Below are 7,685 nucleotides of genomic sequence, written 5' to 3' on the forward strand. Positions count from 1 at the left end.
GCAGTGAGAATGAGGTCCAGCACAGTAAGAGGCACAGCCTGCAATAAACCAAGTGCCGCATCCATGGCAACTCACAACACAGTTAATAATTTTTCAACATAAAAAGAAAGATATTTATCCGGGCCACCGAAGGAGAAGCAATTTACAAAATTGACTGAAGTGAAGGCATTTCACATCTGCTGTGTTTCATGGCTTTGGTCTTTTGTTGGAACCTCCCTTGCTCACTGGGATGCTCGGGGAGTGAGGATAGCCTCCGGCAAGCATTTTTCCATCCCTGGGCAGCTGGTGGAGTGAAGTGACCTATAGAGGTCACTCCACTTCTTTTCTCTACAGACAGACATCCCTCTGCTGGGGTGCAGTCATGTTGGGCACTCGAATATACAGTGATTCTTTTGTGGACCCAGTGCATACTGGGCTTTGATAATCGTGCCCACTTCAAAAGATAGAGCAGAACAAATAATTAGGGTCTGAATTTTATAAATATGAAATTGAATCTGGCGGATACTAAATGCTTCCCCCATGGCCCTGGGCAGAGCTGGGAAAAATTCTCAACACACCCCAAGTGTCAAGCCAAAGCCCAGACCTAAACACTATCTTTCCTTCAAATAATCAAGTGTAATAATTGTATTTCCCATACCAGGGAGATAAAAAATTGCTGGCTGATATGTTGGTCATGCTGCTCTGTCCTGTGTGCAAAACACTCCAGATGTATTATGTACTAGTGTCCCTAGTTTCCCAGTAGCATTCAGCTTTCCCTACTCTGCTGGTGAAAGGCAGCAAAATTGCTCTCATCCCTGAAAGTAGTAGGCTGTCTCCACAGAGTTCCTACTGAGCAGTTGTATTGTAGTTTCTTTCCAAGCTGGGCTGGTTTATTTCTCTTCCAAATTGCTACTGTCAGATTGTGTCACCAGTGGAACTCAAATGAAAACATCATGTCTCTACCATATGTTGATGTATTTGTTATTTTATGAAACCTTGCTGCATCTGGATAAGTCAATCAAGGTTAAACATCCTTTATTAAGAAGTTCTGTTAAGGACATTGACACATCTCTTTCTCTGCACTGTTGATTTTTGTAGGCTGTGTTGATTAGCACTAAACCTGAGATACCACCACAGCAACTCCGTTGAAGCAAAAACAATGATCTTGATTCTATTCCTGATTTTGGACAAATCATAGTGCTAAAGGCTACAATGAGCCCTACAAAGAAAGCCCTTTTTGTTTCCCTCAAGACTCATATATAGAAAGACAACTGATAATGTTCAATTTCTGCTGGAGGGATGGTTATATAGGACCTGGCTGTCTCCTTGCAAATGGACTGCTTTCCACAGAAACACAATAATCTGGTAGTAGCCCTGCACTGATATGTCTCTGTGGGCATTAATTCTCCAATGTGTGTGCAAACAGCCATGAGCAATGCCCAGCAGATCTGCATTGGAAAAATACCTTGAGGCTGTGGTGCCTCAAGATTTGGACACAATTCTAGATGGAATGGCTAAAGGGAGGCAGAAATATTAACCAAATCTGATGCTAGGTGAGGTATTTGCAGAACGTAAAAAGTTGAGAAAAGAGGTTCAATAGAAGTACATGATCTACAGTGCTGGCCATATTTTTTTCACTACAACCACCACAAAAATCAGAGAGCTGGACCTTAATTTCTTTGCAGCTTGAGGTGTTTTCCACAGACAGAAAAACACCACTGCAGTCAGACTGCCCAGAGGCAAGGATGGGTGAAGCCATAGCTTCTTCTTGCTAAAGTTAATTTATATACATAAGACAGAGAAATACACCCACTAGGGATCCACACCTGAAGGCCAACACAACTAACAGAGTTTTAGCAAAAAAATATGCTCTTCAGAGTGCTTTTCAAGTTATTTAGCATGAAAAGGGTCTTATTCAAGGAGTTTTACTCAAGTGAAGAGGCACCTAGTTAAAAAAATCTGTAGCACATAAACACTCAAAGCCATTTTTATCAGCAGATAACAGCTTTACCTTATCACCACAATTTCTCTGAACATGAGAGTTTGAAAACAGAAGAGTGAATTGACATGAAAACAGTCTTTGGTGAAAAGAAAGAGGCAGTAATGTGACACAAAGAGCATCCTTAGGACCAATTTTCTTCCCTGTATATCATGATTTAGGGAAATGAACAGGCATTAATGTGAATAATTTTTCTGACAAGGCAAAATGTGGAGTTGCCAGTCCAGTGTAAATGATGTTCAGAATCATGCAGCTATATTAAGAGAGAAGGCAAATGAATGGTTTATGCATATAAATTCAGTGTAAGGAAATCTAAGGTAATGAGGCTAGGCAGAATAAAAAAAGGAGACAGGAGAGAAGGGAAGAGGAAATATGCTCTCTCTGGCCATATGCTTAGGGCACTGAGCAGGGAGATAACCAGATGGTGTGGCTCAGACTTTAAAGTATAGTTCTCCGACTTTTAACCAATACATTAATGCACACTGGATATATAAGATCTTTTAGAAGACATTTGGCACTTTTTCCATGAAAAGGACAGAAATTATTTCATCTTCTTCCTTTTCTGAACCTACATGTTTCTTACTTTCTTAAGGTTGTTAAGGTTTCTTGCTTTCTTAAGGTCGTCCATCTATGGATATGTTATAAAACTCACTCCAGAGCCAGATTTTTGCCTTATCAAGGCTTCTTTTAAAAGTTTAAGGTATTACTCCTTCTGATCTTTGGAAATGAAAGGAAAAAAAAAAAAAAAGAAAAGAGAAAAAGAGCACCCAAAACACTCAAGAAGGAATTGTCTGTTCTGGTACTTATTCAGAAAGCCCTTTGATATGGAAATCATTGGCATTAACTCTTGTAGCCTCTGATAATGCGTGCAAATGCCTAGACCTATCACCCACTGTAATCAAGGACTAATATGGTTGTTCCTCTTCAGACACATCCAGACTCTTCCTCTCCCTCTCGTCTCTGGATAGCGGAGCCTGCCCACCCGCACAAGACTGTACAAGACCTGAGTGAATCACTGCTGAATCGCTGCTGCCCAGGATTCTCCCAGGAAGGGTTGGTGTGCAGATACCACTACAGAGAACGGATGTGAATGTCTGAACCAGAGGCCTTCAGCATATCTGCTTGGATACACCCTAATAAATGGAAATGCCACATTACCAGCAGATGACCTGTCAGCAGGCTCACTTGCTGACTAACCTGCTGTCCCTTGGACACCTTGGTTTGTCTGCCATTGCTAATGCTCCAAGATAGAGAAAAATGAGCTATGGTGAGACTAACACTGCTTACACAGATACCCCTGGCAGTGTGTGTGAGCCACCCTCAGAGGTCAGGAAAGGGCTTCTCAAAGCCCTTTTGGGGCTGACAAGCAGCACCTCCCAGTAAGGTCGAGCACAGTGTCCTACTGCTGCATCATTGCAGTTGTTGCAGGCCCTGCTCTGGACCTTTGTTGATTCTGAGGATTTATTTTCTCCTTCAGAGGGTAGCCTGTACACTCCTGTTTGGTGATCCATCCCTTGTGACTGCTCTCATTACATAAAACCACAGTCAGACCCTATTCTTCCCTTTCAGACCAGTGGGGCTAGGCAGACCCAAACCACTTTGGTTTTGAGTATTAGGCTTTCACTTTTCTTGATTTGTCCTATTGCCCCCCCCATCCGACACATATGCTTCTATTCATTTTTTCTCTAGGACCTGGAATATTTTGGGGTCAAAGGGAAATGTGTTTAATTTTGTCAGGACCATATTGATGAATATGTCTAATATGAAGAATGTATAAGAATGGTGTCCACAGTCAGACATCCAGGGAAAATTAAGGAAAGGACAAAGATATGTATGGCACATCTCCTGAGTGCTAACCCCACCTTCACCTATTTTCCACTCAGATGATTTCCAGAGCCTAATGCAGTTTGACTATTTAGTAACCTTCAAGGGATTTCTCTTACAACTACTTATTCAGGCTTTCAGACATGCATCCACCTAAACCTTTTTGCATCCACATCCCTCAGTCCTTTGTGGGATGCAGAATATCAAGGCTGTTATTTGGTGAGGCAGTGTTGTGCTGGGGAACAGGTTATGCAAGCATATGAGCTACGCATTTACTTGCCTAGGGTGATGAATTTCAATGCCTTGGAAGTTTTTAAAACCTGTTTAGAGCAACAGCAAGCTGCGTCAGAATCAGAGTCTGCAACAGTAAAGAAAGAGTCTCCCAGAGAATGTAAATGGTCAGATGTACCTCTGCATCCCTGTTTTGCAGTGTGCCCAGTTACACCTGTACCTTCTCTTCACCTCCCCCAGGCACTAGCAAGGCAGACTGTAAGTATTCAGTACTATAGTGTTTCAAAGTCATAAACCCCCACACTCCTTAAATAACTTCTCCTGGTTCAGAGAGAATTTTGAATGATTTCTCAAGCAAGTCAGTCTGAACCAAAATGACCACACAGTTCCTCAAGATACTGCAGTCAGATTTCAGCAACTGTCTTTTCTCCACCTAAGCAGAAAGTGGAGACGAGAAAAAACCTTAGAATGGAAATAGAAACATCAGTGATACTAAACCCTCAGAGCATGCTGGATGCTCTGATCACACAGGTGATACTGCAGAGCCCTCAAAACAAAGCTGTTTCTGACACTAATGGAAGCAGGCTTACCCTGGAAGGACCTCACCTGAAAATCCCATCCAGCATTAGAGTGGTAATATATAAAATGACAGCTCTTCATGTTGCACTCAATAAAGCATTTGTGGAAGATCCAGTAAATCAAGACAGCTGCAAGAAAACTTGGATTAGCTGCAGCAAGACCACTCTAAGCCACCAGCTTGATGGGTCTGATGGAGGGACCTACTATCCTGGCCTGAGGATTCCTTCTGCTCTGTGGAGGATGAGGAGGGACATGTAGCTCAGCTGCGCCCAAAACAGTGCCTTTCATCAGCTCAAAATATGAAAACTCCATGAGAAAATTATTGCATACAATCAAAACTTGGACACTTTTCCTCCTGAAATTATGGGAGACAGGAGTGAAGAGCTGACATGGAAGTTAATTAACTTCCTTTTCATACATAATGATTTAATCCAGTCCCACCAGAGGAGAGGGCACTGGTCAGATAAACCCAAGTGGGAAAAGCCAGAGACAGAAATCTGTAGCAATTCACAATTCCACAATCATACTGAACACAGTATGCCTGGGGCATATAAACTGAGTAGCAGCTAAAAAAGCAAAATTTAGGATGCGCAAAGGAAGCAAGCAGATAAGCAGTGATATTGTATCCTTTTTCAAGTCTTGTGCAATAAGTGTTTGGTAATGCATCCATGGCTGGATGCTGGGGTTTGACAGACTGCAGGCTGCTCCCAGCAGCACCTTTGCTGTCACTTCCACTGCAGCTCCATTCAAGGCTCTCTCTTGCACATTACCAGGGGGCTGAAAGTGCCCTTCCTCCTGCCTAGAGTGAGGGGGAGGGAGGAGGAGCTGTCAGCTGACAAGACAGGGAAATTGCTTTGGCTTTATGCAGCAAATCGGTGCTGGTCTCTCCATAACACCCCTGTTGCCCCCGTATGCCCTCCCTACAGCAGCTCCCCATCCAATACACCAGGCATGGCTGTAAACTGGGCTGTCCAATCCAGTTTTTTTCTTTTGTGCCACCATCAAGTAGCACACTGCTTTATCCTGTGTTTTAAACTCAGTGGTCAAGATGTTCCCAAAAATTTAAGCTCACAGTGCTGAACAGTACTAAAATCACACTCCACCACACTTTTTTCTGATAAAAATTCTTCTGTCACAAGGATCACAACCTGTATGTTATGGCAATTACAAGGAATAATGGAGATGGCTTAGGATTTTTTTGTTTTGTTTTGTTTTTGTTTGTTTGTTTGTTTGGTTTTTTTTAATGGAGACAGAGCAGTAAGCAGAGATGTTCATCTTGGAGCACACTTTCAAATTTTCCCCTGTGCTACATGAGCCCAGCCTCACAAGCAGGATGGGGAGCTGGACATAGAGTGCCAGTGTTAGAAACATGCCCTGGATGCAGGAAAGCAAGCAGCAGCTGGAGCTGTACCATGTAACATTGGTTAGATGATACTTTTGCAGGTTTTCACACTTATTTGTAATATGCCAAGGCTCTTTTATATGAATGCTTACAAATGTTCTGTCTCATAAGGAGGACATCCTTCAACTGTATCATTCCCTCTTCATAGCTTTAATGAATTTTCTTTTTCTGATTGGAAAACTCCATTTTCTACATAGAAACAGGACGTTTTTTACAGTGCTTTGATCTCAGCACACTTTCACTCAATCACAGAAGTTTCATGTGGGTTTGCTTTACCAGCTTTGATTGTTTAGGCTCCTTTCTCCATCAGGAGATGTATTCATGCATTGCCTTTCCTTTACCATGAAAAGCAACTGGGTATATGACAAGACACCCTTGTGATATACTGTGTCACAAGAAAGACATGCTCTTCCTGGTCTTTGAAAAAGAACAAAAATATCCAGAGCAGAAGATAACATGAAAAAGAAGTTAAAACAATTGTCTGGGTTATTTTGTTTTTCTACAGCTCTAATTCATTGCTGCATGATCAACAAAAAACAGGCAGGGCCAATGGGCAGTGAATTTGGAAAACCCAGGAAAAAACATGATGTCTGCAAGACTTAGAAATGCAGATAACAGATTATACTTGGCGACGCACTGAGACGCGTTTTTTAAGCTCAGAAGTAGACATGGACTCTGTGTGGAAACCATCCTGCTCTCCTTTCAGAGATGAGGCACAGAAATTTGCAACAGGGGCAAGGAATCTGGGTGTCCTTTAGCACTTGGGTTTGACATTGCGAGGTAGCATGTTTTCCATCATGATCACAGATAGTCTACTGCCAAAAATTATTCAGTACAGAAGGAGTACACTGCCCTTCTGGAAGGTAGAAAATGAGGACATGGAGGGCTCTCAGGACTGCCAAGCCCAGAAGGCAGGTTGCTCTGAAGCCTTCTCAGGCATCCATGAAGTGCTGTTCTGTGGGGCCAGTGAGAGCTCAGTCAAGGTTCTTGTATGCTGAGGTGAGTGGGGAAGGCTTGACTGCTCAAAAAAGCACACAGAAGACATATTGATGATCTCTGCCTATGCAGAATGTCTGAAATCTGCACCCTGTCAGACTAGTGGTCTGTGCATTACAGGTTCCTCCAAGTTAAACCTGGGCTTGACACAGCCTGCAGGTAATCCCTGTGTTGTGATCAATAGGGTAAATCCCACATTCTTCATGAGTGGCTCGCTATGGGTGCGCATCAGTATTGCTCTGTGTGCACAAGAGCATTTGCAAGAACATTTGCAGGACTCCTGTCATTAGGCAGCAAGGTGTCTGACTGACATGCAGACCCACAGAACTGACTGGGCCTGAGTTGGCCACAAGGCATTTTTAAGACAAAGTTTCAGCTCCTGTCAGCTATCACTGCCCTACTGATAATGGGGTCATTTCCAGTTGCATTAACAGAAGATCCTATTTAGATTTAATTACAAATCTGCTACACTCATGCCTGGGGTGATGGGGACAGGACATTCAGGGATTTGGGGAGTAGATCAGAATGTGGATGTTGAAGCAAATTCTGCATCTCACACCCACCTCTTACAGCAAACAACTAAATGCTCTTGAGCATGTTCACTCTTGCTGAGATACATGGGCTTTAGTTTTTCCTCTGAGGAGCTAATTAATTTCTCACAGAAGCATTATCATG

This window comes from Passer domesticus, chromosome 1, assembly GCF_036417665.1.
Source record: "Passer domesticus isolate bPasDom1 chromosome 1, bPasDom1.hap1, whole genome shotgun sequence".
NCBI classification, from domain to species: Eukaryota; Metazoa; Chordata; class Aves; order Passeriformes; family Passeridae; genus Passer; species Passer domesticus.